Here is a 17,780-nt window from a genome sequence, read left to right as displayed (position 1 = left end):
TAGGATTCGTCCAAATTTGTGTCCTTTAATTGCAGGGCGATTTTGGCATAGTAACCTTCTGAATTAGGAAAATCCTATTTCACAACGAATTGTAGTATTTTGCGTTAGGTTTCCCATGCCACTTAAATCACTATAAGCCGATATTTGAGCGGAAAGTTATGGTCAAAATACTGAGATATATACAAAATCTGAATTTGAATCCAATCCGAAATCTTATTCGATCTGATCTTTTATCCAATTTAATCTGATTTAACCTTTTTCTTGGATTTAATTAAACTTAATCACATCTTCTAGGTCTTCTCAAAATATGCTTTCTTCCAAACTTTGCATTTTTCCCTTTAAAGCTGTAGTTTTTCTTTAATGACCTACAAAACACTAAAAACACAAAACTAACACAAAATATTAAATAACGACACAGCTAAAAGATTAACTAATGTAAATAAAGGGGTCCAAATATGCAACATTTGACACTTATCAAACAATCAAAAACTTACATTTTGCTAGTCCCTTAGCAAAACAAAACGAAAAACAAAATGAAAGCAAGAAACATAAATCATCTTTCGTAGGAGAGACGATTGCATTTAGCATATGCAATAAGCCTTTTAAACCCTTAGGCATCCCTAGTAGACGAGTGAAGTCTCGTGAAAGCTTAACAGGAATGATACCCGCAAACATTGTGCACTACGTTGTTAACAAGAAAGAAGTTTCACATAAACCATGGTTCTTATTCATGAGCATACTTAAAAAGACAAACGCTATCATCACTGTCAAAAGGAAATCTAAAATCAAATCACTCATAAATGGACAATTGAGACCTCATATGTTTTGAAAAGTGTAAAGTGTAATTAGCATACAATCATGAAGCTTTCAGCTTAAACTCAAGACAAGTTCCAAAAAAAATTTGTAAGACTCCCTAACAAATGAAATAGACAATGCAAGATATACATTTATTTTTCATAGGCTCTGCAATGTCTAACTCTCCTAAGCTTTCTAATTGATCCATGTAATAGGTGTTAGGCCAATGACTCCCAAGCCAGGTGGCTTTAAGACACTAGATGTAAAACATCCCTAAGGGCTTATTAACTTAAGTTAAAAAGGCTACAAAGTCATACTAGCCATATCATAAATCAACACTGAACTTCACACCTTTTGACACGAACACTCAATGCTTAATGAGGCAAGATGTCCGGTTGCTCAGCGAAAAACTCAACATGATCTTTCTTTTCTTTTTTATTTACTTTTTTTTTTCCATATATATATCTTGCAAGCCAATGGTTATTCATCAATAGGTCATCCAACAAATCTCAAAGAGAACAAGCTTAAGCTCAAACATCATACCTCACAGAAAACATGCTAATGTGCTCATAAAAATTTATTTCACAACAAGTGAAATCTCTTTTACCCAAAAATAAGTCAAAGGACTCAGACTTCAAATGACATAATGATGTATTCAACGCTTTAAGCAAGCTAATGAAATGTAAATCATAGTTACAATTTAATTCAAACTTGATAACAACATAGCACAATTTTATTTATTTTTTTTCAAAATCTTTTAACATATAAAGACAAATAAAAATAAACAAATAAAAACAAAAATAAATAGAAAAAGCGTTTTTCCATACCCCCAAACTTGAATTACACATTGCCCTCAATGTGTAATATAAAAAATACATTACCGGAAGTAAGGGAATCTGAGTGTGAACAAGGCTAGGGCGTCCCCCAAACTTAAACACCAAACACCCCTCAACAAAAACTAACAGCAATATTTTTTTCACAGAAACAAAACATCAAAAGATCAATTGTTGTTAGAAACAAAAACAAATAAAAAGAAACGCAATATAATGAAAAATGAAAGAAAGAATTTGTGGAGTGAAGTACAGAAAATAAACTGGAGGAGAAAACTTTACAGCGCTTCCCCCTATCATGCGGATGTTCAACTAATCCCTTCCACCCCTTCTTCTTCAAAACTTCATACCCCTCTAGAAGGATATTTTGCCATCTTATATAGAATTGCTTGCTTTGAAAGATCTTCTTAGGAAAGTGGTTCCTAGATTTGTGTGCTTGTGTGCACAAGTCCTTGAGTATCTTGACATAAGATGGCTCTTTGAGACATTCAGGCGATGAAGCTTTAGGCTCTTGATGTGTCTTAAGAGGGACAGTGATGCAAGCAGGAGCTTCAGTACTCACTTCCATGTCACTGGGCAGATTAGCATCCATTGGAGGATCACTATTCTCATGGTGCTCAACTTGCTCATCTTTCTCTTCCTCCTCTTTGTTACCCACAATTTCCTCACTCTCAAGTGTGATGGTGATTTGGGCATGCTCATGATAAGAATTTTTGGAATCATCCTCATCAATCATGTAGTGCCTTTCAGCCATCAGCTGACTTTGAAGCTCTTCTTCCTCTATTCTGTTTAAGTCAGCAACTAGATGACCGATCTGTCCTTCTATCTTGGTCATGGCATGTTTAAGTTCTTGTATGTCTCTGTTGTTAGCCATGTTGGAATTCCTCATCTCCTGTACAGCTTGATTGGTGAAAACTTTTAACTCTTGTATATCTTGGGAATTACTTGTGGTAGTATTATTCATATCTTGTATATTCTTATCCATTGATTGCATGAATGCTTTCATCATGTCTTCTAGTGATGACTGTGGTGCAGGTTATGACACTTGAGTGATAGACTGATAAACAGGGGGTTGAGCTTGATGATTGAACTGCGGATATTCTAAATGGTGTAATTCATCAAATTGGTGAGCATAATTTCCTGTAGCCTAAGCTGATGTTGAGAAATCAAATTGATTGCTCCAATCCAGGTTGTAATAATTAGAATTCGAATCAAACCCCGAACTAGAGAGACTAGTGTTCATTTGTTCATATGAAAAGTTAGATCTAGCTGCCCTGATTTGGTCTAATTTGTCCCATAAGTCATTGAGCTCAGCTCGCAGATCTGAACAGTTGTTTTCCTCATGATAATGATTGAAACAATATGAATACGATTTATGTGGGTAAAAATTTTGAGAGTAGTTAGTAGGAGCTGGTGTCCTACAACTAGGAGAGGCATTAAAATCATTAAAAGGAAAATTCATGTTTCCCCCTCACTTTTTAGCATGCAAATATCTCACATAAAACATTAACCATTAAATTTTTTTATTTTTATTTTTTTAAAAAAAATAAATAAATAAATAAAACGATTAACTGCCTAAACAAATAAAACTAAAATTTAAAAACTCATAAAAAGCACTAAAAATAAATTTTTGGCAAAGATCTACAGCACTGCAATTGCTACCTTTGCTGTGAGTGTGCTCGATCGCGCTGATGTGCGCTCGATCGCACTTGAGTGAAGATATGTTAAGTGCTAAAATATTCACATTTTCACCCCTTAACTTGCATGTTTTAATCCTTTGGTTTTAGTTAGTTAGGTCATTTTAATTCCTTTTTGTGTTTCCCATACTTTTGTAGGCTTTTGGAAGAAAATGAAGTAAATTTGGAAGATTTGGGCTCAAAGAGAGAAGATGGGAAAAATGGGAGCCCCTTGACATTGCAATCGATCACAGGATACCTGCGATCGAGCGCAATACCCCAAAAGACACAGCACGAAGCAGGCCACAAGCGATCGAGCGCACGACAGAAGAGGCTCGATCACAGACCTATGATCGAGCGCACACGGGTTGCGATCGATCGCACCAGTGCGCAGGAGACATATCAAGTGGCGGCCAGATTGTCATTCTTTCCATATTAGGGTTTTCCAACTCCCAATTGTAATAAATTTTGAAACCCTATGAAATTCCTAGGTTTACTAGTTTGTCAAGGACTTCTAATGCCTATAAATAGATCCTTAAACCTCTAGAATAGGTATGCTTTGTAAGGAGAAGAATAGGAGCTCTTCAATTTTGAGTTTCGGGTTTATTCTTTTCCTTTCTTTTCTTTTATTCTATGAAGATGTTTAACATCAACTTTACGTGTAACTAATTTAATTAGTAGGGCTAGATTGAAGCCCTAGTTATGTTTTGTTAATATTCAATATTGGCGCCTTTGTGATGATCTTGTTATGATATCTAACTTGATTAATACCTAGTTTCATAAATTTCTCATATGTGTGTGCCTGATCAACATGTACATGTGGTATGGACTAGTTAGTTAAATCAATTTGGATGACCGAATCCTGGGTTTAACATAAGTAACAAAAGATATCCATACCGGATTCTTGGGTTAATCAACATGGGAAACCGGGAGTATACACCCATGCCCTAGGCCTCATGTGTTTGTCGATTTCCATAAAACATATGTCTTTCTAAAGAACAATTTAGAATATACCATGCTAAATCCTTTAGGAAAGAAAAGAGTTAGAGTATACACCCATGCCCTTAGGTTGACAAACATTAGATAGACATAACTTGATCAAAACATTGGCATATTGATATATTAGCTTAATATAATTAGTGGTGGATATCAAAGCCCTACCTTTTTATCATTATCAATTCAAATCCAATCTTTGTTTTATTTTACTTTGGGAATTTAATTTAGACAAGATTCAATAGTCCTCGTGGGAATGACCCCGTATTTGCACACTATGCTACTATGTTAACCTCGTGCACTTGCGGGTAAAACATCTAGTTATTTGCCTATTAATTTAGGTAGGTAATTGTGGAACAACAAGATGCGGCAGTTAACGAGTGCAGGTGGGCTTGAGCTTGCTGTCTTGGTCCCTAGTGCGCTCGATCGTAGTAGGGCTGTGATCGATTGCACTAGCAGGGGTGTGCAGAAGGTGTTGCGGCAGAGCTGTAAAATAAGCCAAAAAAAAAAAAAAAAAAAAAACCAAGAATTTTTTTTTTTATTATTAGTAACACGAATAAAACAAAATAAATTGCAGAAAAATAAAATCCTAATTATAACTAGTAGAAGAATAAAACTAATTTAGAAATAAATTGGTTTAAAAAATTGAACAATTCCCTGGCAAAGGCGCCAAAAACTTGTTGTGCAAATTTATTTAACGCACAAGTGAACGAATCGATTGTAGTTTAATGGATTACAAGTGCGAGGTCGATCCCACAGAAAATTGTATTTTTGAAAGAACAATTTAAATCTAAACTAATTTTACCCTAACCTAGTTCTAAAAGGGTTTTGATTTTGGTTTTAAAAATTAAAAGACAAACATAAACTAATTAAAATAAACTAAAAGATAAAATACTAAGGTTTGGAAATTCACACTCACCGAATCATAACAACATACTTCCATGTTTATCAATATTAATCTGAAGTTCTTACAATTAAAATCTTAGATATATTTTACTATGCTTCAACAGTTAATCAAAACCATCCCATGTATCCATTCATTGGACAAATCACAAGAGGAATCCAATATCAATTAAAACACCAAATGTATTCGTAGAACAAATCACAAGGGATATCCAATTATTTAGGAAAATAAAATCAAGCAATCAATGATGTGAAATTATCTTAAATCATTAAGTGTATCCTTGAATCACAAAAGATATTTAAGAATCACTACACACATTGAAAAGAAGTAAAACAATTGAAATATTAAACCCAATAAAATCAGATAAATAAAGATTTACATGAAAGTATTGATGTTCTTCAATGGTGAGGTTTCATCCCCAACCTTAGTTGGGGATTTAGCTCCACATAAAAATAAAACCTAACTCTAAAGAAAACCTAAACTAAAAAGAGAAAAACTGTAGAATTTTGCTCTCTGAAATTGTATATCTTCTTTTGAATGCAAAGAAGTCTATTTATAGGCTTAAGGAAGTCCTAGAAGCCCTATTAAACCTAGATAATTCGGAGGTATGTCTCCTAGTCAAAATAGAAGTCTGAAATCGGAATATGATTCGTCCAGATTTGTGTTCTTTACTTGCAGGGCAATTTTGGCATAGTAACCTTCTGAATTAGTAAAATCCTATTTCACAACGAATTGTATTGTTTTGCATTAGCTTTCCAATTCCACTTAAATCACTTCAATCCGATATTTGAGTAAAAAGTTATGGTCAAAATACTAAGACATATACAGAATCTAAATTTGAATCCGGTCCAAAATCTTATCCAATCTGATCTTTTATCCAATTTAATCTGATATAACATTTTCTTGGATTTGGTTAAACTTAACCACATTATCTAGGTCTTCTCAAAGTATACTTTCTTCCAAACTTTGCATTTTTCCCCTTTAAAGCTGTAGTTTTTCTTTAATGACCTACAAAACACTAAAAACACAAAACTAACATAAAATATTAAATAACGACACAGCTAAAGGATTAACTAATGTAAATAAAGGGATCTAAATATGCAACATTTGGCACTTATCATGGACAGTGGGCAAGCCTCTGTCGAGGTTCGGTGGCCAGTTGCTGGGAAATCCCTTCCAAGCCCAAGTAGAATGGGTTCCCATTGAGAGTTTGGAGGGCGAACACAATCTCTTCGCTCAAGGAATGGCATAATCGATGCTCTTTAATTAGCTCTGTGTAAGTACCTCTCTCTCAATGAAAGCACCATTATTGTTTTCATATAACATTCTTTATGATCCTGACTGGTATTTTGATTTTCCCAAGGTGCCATGAAGTTGATGGTTCTGTACTGCCACTTTAAGAAGATTTTTTCAAGACTCAGCTTCAAAAATTGAGGGTTTGAAGAATAAACTTGCCGAGTCCGAGAATGCCAGATTAAAGGACACCTTGGCTTGGCAAGACAAAGAGCTCCTCCTTAGAGGTCAGCAGCAGTCGGTGTACAAGCTGAAGCTGCTAAGGCTGCTGCAGCTAAAGCACAGGCAGAGTCCAAGATCTCTGAGCTAATCGCCGAGTTGTAAGGTCTCCTGGCCGAGCATGAGCAGCTTCAAAAAGACCACTCCATTGTCAAAGAGGATCTAAGTCAATTGGAAGAGAAGCATGCTGGGGTCTTGAAGCAATTGAAGGGAGCTCAAACCAAGGCAGCCAGTCAAAAGACCAAGTTCGAGGAGGCAGACGAGGGTCGGACAGTTGCAGAAGCGAGGCTCAAATTTTTCAAAGAAAACTCGGTGAGACAAAGGTGCAACTACAAGATACCGAGGCCCGAGCTGCGAACTATCTCAAGTAGCTGTCATTCGCCTCATGAACTCGGGATAGTGCCTGGGCAGACGGGATCATCCTTAGTTTTGAAACCTTTCGAACCTGGTCCAATGACCCTGCTCGCACTGTGGACCTCAACACTATGAAGCTTGAAAGCATTTTGCTATCTGAGGAGGTGTTGAAGCAGCTTATCAACCTCGGGCAGGAGTTGATGCCTGACGCTGTAGGGATAGACAAGTTTGCGCATAAGCCATTCAATGACTCTGAGGATGCATCTTCAGACAGTGATGACGAGACCACTCCTGGCGATGGTGCAGAGACCACTCTTGGAGATGGTGCCGAGACCACTACTGCGGCTTAAACTGCTGCTGCTGACCCCAAGGGGGATAATTTGTAGATAGACTTATGTTTTATTATAAACACCTATCCTCATGTATGCATACATTTTGAATTTTTTTAATGAAAGATCCTTTTGTTCATCAACTGTTAGTCATTTCATTACTTGCAACAAGATTATTTAATATAACCTAATTACTTTGCAATTTGAAAATAACATAAGTTTGATGTTTATTGATTACTTCTAGCAATCTTAAAATAATTCACGAATTACCTGTGATTGCTTGGTAGAGTGCTTTTGGCCGAGTGCAGGACCACAGGTAAATTACCTCGAACAGTCCTTTTTCAGAGGCTTTATGTTCTCGGTTATATTCCGGAGACTGTTTAACCTTTTTTGAACAATCCTACTTCAGAGGCTTCATGTCCTTGACAGGTTAAATTTGGAAAAATATCCTAGTTATGTCTCGCCGAGTTCAATCTCTGGAAACTCTTAGGGTTTTTTTTTTAAGCCTCGGCCCTAGAATTACCGTACTTCAGAGGCTTTTTAATTCTAGGTTACACCAAGTTTGAAGAGAGCTTCTTCGGCTATGTCTACTTCAGACTCGAGAAAGCCTTTTCGGCTGTATTTCCTAAGAATGAGTTTTTGAACAATCCTACTTTAGAGGCTTTATGTTCTTAAGGTTAACCTATTTTCAAACAATCCTTCTTCCGAGGCTTTATTTTCCTGAGATTAACCTTTTTTGAACAATCATTCTTCAAAGGCTTTATGTTCTTGATAGGTTAAACTTGAAAAGGTGCCTTAGTTATGCTTCCCAAGTTTAATCTTGGGAGAGCTCTTTGGCTTTATTCTTCAGACTTTGAATGCTATTGTAATCTTGGGAGACTCTTTTATTTAATGAAATGAAATTTACAACGTAAAACAGGTCCCTTTATTACAATAACTTAGATAAAGTACTTTTTGAGGTGCTCGGCATTCTATGGCCTGGGGAGTGCTTTTCCTTCAGAATCTTCGAGGTAATACGCTCCCACTCTTCAGCTCTCGATCACCTCGCAGGGTCCTTCCCAGTTTGTAGCTAACTTCCTTTCAGCTGGGTCCTTGGTAGCAATGGTGACTTTTCGTAAAACCAAATCTCCCACCCTAAAGCTTCTGTGCTTAACTATCTTGTTGAAGTACCAAGCCACTTTTTCTTGGTAAGCTAACATGGTTACTTGGGCTTGATCTCATTTCTCCTATAGAAAGTCCAAATGTAGTTGGATACCCTCATCATTAGTGTCGGGCCAAAAGGTTTCTACTCGGAAATTGCTCAACCCCACTTCAGCTGGAATGAATGCCTTTGTTCCAAAGGCTAAAGCATATGCGGTCTCCAGGGTTGGAGTTCTTTTCATAGTTCGGTACACCCATAAGACTTCTGGAAGATCATCTGCTCAATCTCCTTTACAATCTCCAAGTTTTTTCTTCAAAATTTTGAAGATCATCTTGTTGGTGACTTCTACTTGTTCGTTAGCCTGGGGATGCCCCAGAGATGAGAATTAGTTTCATATGTGTAGTTTGGCACACCATTCTCGAAATGAATCGCAGTCGAATTGCTTTTCATTATCCGTGACACATACATGTGGATTGCTATATCGGCAGATGACGTTCTTCCATAAAAACCGCTCTATGCTCTTGGCTTTGATGTTAGCTAGGGCTTCTACTTCTACCCATTTGGTGAAGTAATCTACAGCCACTACTGCAAATTGAACACCCCCCTTTCTAGGAGGTAATGGTCCCACTATATCTACCCCCATTGTGAGAAGGGTCATGGTGAGGACATTGAGATTAATTCCTCAGGGGGCTGCTTGGTAAAGTTGGCAAAGTGCTGGCACTTGTCACAATTTTGGATTGTCTTTATCGAGTCTCGACTCATGATCGGCTGATCGGCTAGTAAATGCCTGCTCGGACTACTTTGTGTGCCAGCACTCTTACTCTTGCATGACTGCTGTAGACGCCCTCATGGATCTCATGAAGGATGTAATCACCTTCTTCCCTAGAGACACATTTGAGGAGTGGTAGTGTGAAACCCCGTTTGTATAGGGTCCCATTTACCATGTAAATCTAGCAGCTTTGGTCCTCAATTGGGTCGCCAGTTTCTTATGAGACGGGAGGGTTCCCCTCTCCAGGTATTCCACTATCTCCTTTTGCCATTCGGGTATCACCTCGGTTGCCAATACTAAGACCGTCTTGGCTATGGCACGTTGTGTTAGGATTTGGACTTGTTCTTTAGGTTCTCCTATGTCGTCACTTGTCGTCGAAGCCATCTGAGCTAGATGGTCAGCTCTTTCGTTCTCCTCCCTTGGGATCTTTTATGATGCAAAATTTATTGAAAGAGTTAGGCATATCTTGTAGTTTTGATAAGTACAGCTTCATCTTCTCTCCCTTAGATTCAAATTCACCTTGGATATGTCTGACAATTACTTGAGAGTCGCTTCGTAATTCTACGATTTCGACTCCCATTTCAAGAGCCAAGCTTAGTCCTACCAAGACTGCTTCGTACTCGACTTCGTTGTTGGTAGTCTTGAGCTCCAACTTCAACGAACTTCGCAGCTCTTCTCTGTCGGGTGTGATTAACACTACTCCGGCTCCTCCATGTCTTCTTGGGGATGACCCATCCACATAAATCACCCACTTCTCATCCCTTAGCCATTCTTCAGTGTCCGTCAAATTGGTGAATTCTGCTAGAAAATCCACCAATGACTGACCTTTGATGGCATTTCATGGGAGGAATTCAATATCAAATTCCTCGAGTTCAATCGCCCAGTTAGCCAATTTGCTAGATAGATCTAATTTCTGTAGCACTTTTTTCAATGGGTACTCAGTTAGAACTCTTATGCTGTGGGCTTGAAAGTATGGCCGAAGCTTCCTTGATTCAATAGTCATAGCGAAGGCCAACTTCTCCATTTGGGGATACCTTTCCTCGGCTCCTCTCAAGGCTCAACTAACAAAGAATACTGGCTTCTGTATGCCTTCTTTTTCTCGGATGAGAGCTGCATTGACTGCCATTGGAAAGACGGCTAGTTACAAATACAATGCTTCTCTGGGAATAGTTCAGCTCAACAGAGGTGGACTAACTAGGTACTTCTTCAGATGTTCGAAGGCTTCTTCACATTTCTCAGACCACTCAAAGGCTTTCCTCAAGATTTTAAAGAATGGAAGGCATTTGTCGGTTGACCGAGAGATGAATCGGTTAAGCGCTGCAATTCTACCTGTTAACTGCTAAAGTTGCTTTGTGTTCATAGGGGATTGCATATCCAGGACTGCTTAGATCTTTTCAGGGTTGGCCTCTATTCCTCGGTTTGACACCATGTAACCGAGAAATTTTCGTGATGACACTCCAAACTCGTACTTTGCGGGATTCAGCTTGATCCTGTACTGCTTCAACGTCTTAAACGTTTCTTGTAAATCATATATATGATCCTGGAGCGGAACACTCTTGACTAGCATGCCCTCGACATAGACCTCCATGTTGCGTCTGATCTGTTCTCTCAACATCTTGTTTTCTAGTCTTTGGTGCGTCGCCCCTACGTTCTTCAGGCCGAAGGGCATGACTTTGTAGCAATACAAGCCTCGGTCTGTTATGAACGCAGTCTTCTCTTGATCTTTTGGATGCATACAGATCTGGTTGTAACCAAAGAAAGCATCCATAAAACTAAGCAAGTCATACCTGGCTGTCGAGTCCACCATAGCGTCAATATGAGGCAAGGAGAAGCTGCCTTTCGGACATGCTTTGTTGAGGTCGGTAAAGTCCACACACATTCTCCACTTCCCGTTGGATTTCTTAACCAATAAAACTTTGGCTAACCAATCGGGATAGTAGACTTCTTCGATGAACCGAGCTTTAAGTAACTTCTCTACTTCTTCAGCTATAGCCATATTTCGCTCTGGAGTAAACTTTCTTCTCTTTTTCTTCACCGGCTTCATACTCGGATCCACATTGATCCGGTGAAGTATGTCCTCAGGGTTGATTCTTGGCATGTCTTTATGAGTCGATGCAAATACCTCCATGTTTTCTTGGAGGAAGGTGGCGAGACCAAGTCAAACTTTTGGGGTGAGTTGTGTCCCGATCTTCACAACTTTACCTTCCCCTATAACTATATCCTCCAATGGATCGGCTGATTCACCTTTCAGTTCATCCTTGCTTCTGCTACACATTGTGCTGATTGTTAGAGTGGGGTTTGAGGCCTTCTTGAGAGAAGTGTTGTAACATTTTCTTTCTGCCACCTGATCTCCTTTCACTTCTCCAACTCCTTCTTCTATAGGAAACTTCATCATTAGGTGATAAGTAGAAGTTGCAGCCTTCAACTTGTTCAAAGCTGGCCGACCGATGATTGCGTTGTAGGTAGACGGTGGGTCAACCACCAAGAAGTCCACCATGATAGCTGATTTCTTGGGAAATGTTTTTGCTGTTCCATGGAAGGAGATGAGTCCTTAGGGTTGGACTTGCTCTCCTATAAATTCAACCAAAAATGAACCAAACGGTTTGATCCTGTCACGATCAATGCCCATTTGTTTAAAAATCGGCCAATAAAGAATATCGGCTGAGCTTCCATTGTCCACTAAGATTCGGTGGATCACATGGTTAGCTACCGTTAATGTTATCACCAGCGCGTCATCATGGGGCATCACTACCCCTTAGCATCTTCCTTAGAAAAGGACAAAACAAATGAATTCTTCTTGATGGCCTTAGGAGGCCTTTGCAGAGACAAAACCTCTTCATGTTGAATGCGTCATGCATGAGCCTTCCTTGTTCAATTAGACTCTCCTTTGCCAGCTATCCCACCAGAGATAGTGTGGATCTCACCTATTACATCCTGATTCTGAGGCGGTGGATTGCATCCCGATTGTTTCTCGGTTCAACCTGCCGATTGTGTATCAGCTCAGAGTACCAAACATTCCTCTGACCAGCATCTTGTCTCTGCCTCATCTCCCAATCTCCGAGAGCCTCTCGGTTTCCTTCACGCAATGGGAGCTCCTGAGGGTTTCTACCCCTATTCCTCTGATCTGCCAGGAATCTTAACAACTTACCACTCCTGATCTGGTTTTCAATCTTCTGGCATAAGGTTACGCATTCCTCAGTCAAATGACCGTGGTCGTGGTGGTATTCATAGAACTTTTGAGGGTCACGTCTTCTCGAATCTCCTCTCATTCTGGTTGGTCATTTGAAAGCAAGATCTCTTCTGATCTCCATAAATACCTCAGTCAAACTGGTGTTCAGCGGGGTGATCCTCTGGCCTTGCATTCTCTGAGGCTCCACCTATGGAAAAGATGGAGCAACTTTCTTCCCTGGCTTCTTCAAGTTCTTCTCTTCTTTTTTCCCGGAGCTTACTGGTACTACCTTGTCACTACTGGTTTTGACTTGGGTGGCTTCCTTCTAAGAATTCATGAGACCCCCAACAGTTTTTTCCTAGTTGATGTATTCTTCAACCTTATTTAAAAACTGGCGAAGAGTTACATAGGTAGATTTCTTAGCTAGTTCGGCCATCAGTGGCCCCTCAGCTTTCACTCCATGCATCAAAGTCAAAAGCACCGTTTGCTCATCTAGGCTCTTCACTGTCAACTTTTCCTTGTTGAACATGAGCATATAGTCCGTCAAGGACTTGTCTTTTCCTTGAACAAGGGAAAGCAGGTAAACAGGGTTCTTCTTCCTCTTCCGGGTCGCCATGAAGTGACTAAGGAAGAGACACCCTAGGGTTTTAAAGTTATCCACCGATTTAGCAGGAAGCCTTGCAAACCAATCTTTGGCTACTCCTACCAAGTTTAGAGGGAATGCTCCACATGAAATCTCATCTGGAGTACCATGGAGGACAAAATGTGCACGAAGACTTTCCATATGCTCCATAGAATCTCTGCTGCCATCATATTTATCTATATGAGGATTCTTAAACTTGTCAGGTAAGGGGTAGCTCATCACTTGATCAGTGAAGGGCAGATTGGTACTCTCCATGAGTTCCAATGCCGTTGATTTATCTCCATCTCCACCATCAGCCATCTAGTGAGCCATTTCATGTACTTCCTCTTTAGATCCTCTTTAGATCTTCCACATCGGCATTAACTTTGGTCTCGTTATGCCTAGTATGTTGAGATCTCTCATTTTGTACAGTTGTATGATGGCTGCCATGAACAGAACTTGCGTCATCTTCGTGATGGTTTTGAGCCCGCTTCCCTCTACGGATCTCTTCGCGTCTCTCTCTTTCGCATCTCTCTTCACGCTCTTTGGCTCACCTTTCTTCACGCTCTTGATCCCTCTGGCTATAACGGCCTTCAGCGATCGTAAGCATTGTTGCGAGACCTTCATTCTGCTTCTTCAGTGCATCCATGGATTCAGTCATCTGTTTCATGAATTTGGCGAAAGTATGAGGCGTTCCAGTTGCGCTGGGTGCACCAGCTTGAGTCTCTGGTTGAGGATGTGAACATGTAGTCACCATTTCAGATTATGGATGGTAAGAACTGATAAAAATTGAGTTCCCATAGACGGTGCAAAACTGTTTATGCATAGTTTTCTGAGGAGTGACGTGGCACACTCGCTGGAGATTTGCTATGGTGGCCAAGGAGGAGTCAGGCTGCAAAATGAACAAACAGGGAAAGAATCAAGGCTACCGGCGGTTGCTCCGACAGGGAAGCTCTGATGCCTAAATTAGTATTTTGGAGGAAGAAAATATAAGCAACAAAAAGCTAGAAAGCAAGAGTTGCGATCACTTGAAAGTTGAGATCTGACTTGCATTCAGTAGTTGTAGTTTCGTGATTGATAACCTCCATATCCCTCAATATTTGTTGTACAGTTACTGGTGAAGGATATGGATTGTTAGTCGTTCCTCAATCTCAGGAGTTTGAAATTATAGGATAAGAGGTTTTATCTAATAACCTCATATTTAAATGCCCGAGTTATTCTCGGATAATCATCTGCGCTTCTATGTTGACAGCTTGTCCACGTTCGGGTTGTAGGTGGATAGCCTTTTCAAATATGGAATAAGATTACCGGTTTATTGTGAATGTATTGATATCTGCATTGTAAAATGACCGACCTATCCTTGTCACAAGACCGTTTTGTACCAAATGAGTTGAGTCTCGGACTGGGCCATTCGAGACCTAATCGGGTGTTAGGTGCTAAAATATTCATATTTTAGGCCCTTAACTTATATGTATTAATCCTTTGGTTTTAGTTAATTAGGTCATTTTAATTCATTTTTGTGTTTTCCACACTTTTGTAGGCTTTTGGAAGAAAATGAAGTAAATCTGGAAGATTTGGGCTCAAAGAGAGAAGATGGGAAAAATGGGAGCCCCTGATACTGCGATCGATCCCAAGTTCCTTGCGATCGAGCGTAGTACCAGAGAAAACACTGCACGAAGCAGGCAATTAGCGTTCGAGCATAGAACAGAAGAGGCTTGATCGCAGACCTGCGATCGAGCGCACACGGGTTGCAATCGATCGCACTTGTGCGCAGGAGACATATTAAGTGGCGGCCAGAGTGTCTTTCTTTCCATATTAGGGTTTTCCAACTCCCAATTATAATAGGTTTTGAAACCCTACGAAATTCCTAGGTTTATTAGTTTGTCAAGGACTTTTAAAGTCTATAAATAGACCCTTAAGTCTCTAAAATAGAGAGACCTTTTGAAGGAGAAGAATTGGAGCTCTTCAAGTTCAAGTCTCGGGTTTATTCTTTTCCTTTCTTTTCTTTTATTTGATGAAGATGTTTAACATCAACTCTATGTGTAGCTAAATTATTTAGTAGGACTAGATTGAAGCCCTAGTTATGTTATGTTAATATTCAATATTGGAGCCTTTGTGATGATCTCGTTATGATGTCTAACTTGATTAATACCTAGTTTCATGAATTCCTCATATGTGTGTGTCTGATCAACATGTGCATATGGTATGGACGAGTTAGTTAAATCAATTTGGATGACCGAGTCCTGGGTTTAACATAAGTATCAAAAGATATTCACACCAGATTCTTCGGTTAATCAACATGGGGAACCGGGAGTAGACACCTCTGCCCTAGGCCTGATGTGTTTGTCGATTTCCACAGTTTTATGCTTTCTTAAAGAACAACTTAGTAGACATCCATGCTAAATCCTTTAAGAAAGAAAAGAATTAGAGTAGACACCCATACCTAATTCGTTGCTTAGGAAAATCAATAGCTTAAGGAGTAGACACCAATGCCCTTAGGTTGACAAACAGTAGATATTCATAACATGATCAAAACATTGGCATATTGACATATTAGCTAAATATAATTAGTGATGGATATCAAAGCCCTACCTTTATATCATTATCAAATTAAATCCAATCTTTTGTTTTATTTCACTTTGGGAATTAATTCTAGACAAGAATCAGTAGTCCTTGTGGGAATGACCCCGTATTTGCACACTATACTACTATGTTGACCTCGTGTACTTGCGGGTAAAACATCTAGTTATTTGCCTATTAATTTAGGTGGCTAATTGTGGAACAACATCGGGCTAAGTTGTCTGAAGCCTTAACGATTCTGTCAGCTTGCTAGATCGGGCCTAGAAGTCTACTGGGCCTTATGAAGCTAATCCATGACCCAACAGTTTATGAAAAAATTTCTCATAAATAATAGTAAAGACACAAACAAGGATGGAGGTAACAATTAGTATCGACAAGACCTAAGGACCAAAAAATTTAATTAGCAAGGACCAACAGGCCAAAAATAAAAAAGAAATTACCTGGTGAATTGGGTGGAGGCCATGGCTTATACCGGCTCCATCCTCCGTCTTTGGACACAAAGATGCACCCGTGATGATTTTGATGCTATAGACCGAGAAGATTGGAATGACAAATAAGATGGTGTTTGTTTATCTAAACCGGTTCTTTTTTTATTTTATTTTTTTATGGATGACTTGGTATACTTATTTAATGATGTGACATTGATATTAAGTGCTAACATAGAGGCTGGCATGTCAAATGACATACATGAGGCACATGATAAACCGTTAACTTCGATGATAAAGTGACAAATGGATTTATTTAAAATTTGAGCAAAACCTAAATACCTTATTTTTTAAATTAAAAACTCAACTACTAAAATTCAAATCAAATAGGATTTTAGCGGTCTAAATTGTATGTCACTCGTATGAAAGTTTATTAAGTAACATTAATAAATAAAATTATAAAATAAAAATTATTTTTTACTATTACATGATTCACATCATTTTAATTAATTGTATGATATAATTACTCTTTTCAACTGAACATTTTTTTTTTTTTTTTTTTAATGTTATCATCAAATGATTGTTGGTATAATGTGTTGTGGCCGCTACTAGAGTGCACTTTGTGAAAATGCATATTGCATGGGACACACAACCAACCGAGGGAATAGCTGTCGTGAAGTGGCAGCGAGTATCGTTGCACGCGGTAGGGGATTGTGCAACAGCCTTCCCCCTTTCTATTTTTTATTTTTTTGGGCAAGGCTTAGGTGCGGTAGTTCAAAACTACCGCACCATGCAGTAGTCCAAAACTGCACCGTTTGGTGCAGTTTTGAGAAGAAAAAATTCAAAACTGAACCAAACGGTGCAGTTTTGGGCTGGGAAAAAATAGTTTTTTTTTAAAATATAACAAACAATTATTAAAGAATTAAAAAATATAAAAAACTAATAATTAAAAATATTTTTCATTTTGGCCAAGGGGTGGCTCCACCCCTTTCATTTTTTTTTTTTTTCTCTTCTACTTTTTTAATACTTTTAGTTTTTAAATATTTTTTTTTTTCTTTTTTTTTTTCTTTAAAAGAACTACCGCACCTAAGCCTTGCCCTATTTTTTTTATGTCATGCAACATATTGCTACTCAAATGGCGACATAGCGTAGTGGGGATCTTACAAACCCTGGAGACCAAAGACCAAACGACATATTGATCATTAAAAATGGTCAGCTGTCTCGATCGGTTCTTTCCTTTAAACAATTTTCTCTAGTTTTCGGCACAGTCCATTCAAAAGTAAAGACTTGAATATTTCCCTCATAGGAAAAAATATATATATTAATCTTTGAAATTTGTTTAAGGAAAATATGGCTTGAAGAATTGGATACGAGTATTATAGCTAGCATGATCACTTGGCCTTGAAGGTAAAGACTCTTGATATTTTATATATTAGTTTGAAGAAAATTCACATCCAAGGACTAATAAGTTATAGGGTATAATAGTACTGTTGAGGATTCTAGGAACCGTACAAACCGAACAAACCAAAATGTTAAAAAAAATTAAAGAGAAATGCTTGATTTTATTAAAAAGTCTATTTTTTAGCCATTTTAATTGTAGGTGACATAACCTATTTTTCAGAAATTTAGTAATTTATCGTTTAAAATTTATTAATTTTAAAATGGGTCATGCCACTTGAAA

This window comes from Corylus avellana, chromosome ca1, assembly GCF_901000735.1.
Source record: "Corylus avellana chromosome ca1, CavTom2PMs-1.0".
Taxonomy (NCBI): domain Eukaryota; kingdom Viridiplantae; phylum Streptophyta; class Magnoliopsida; order Fagales; family Betulaceae; genus Corylus; species Corylus avellana.
This window is presented reverse-complemented; position numbering follows the sequence as displayed.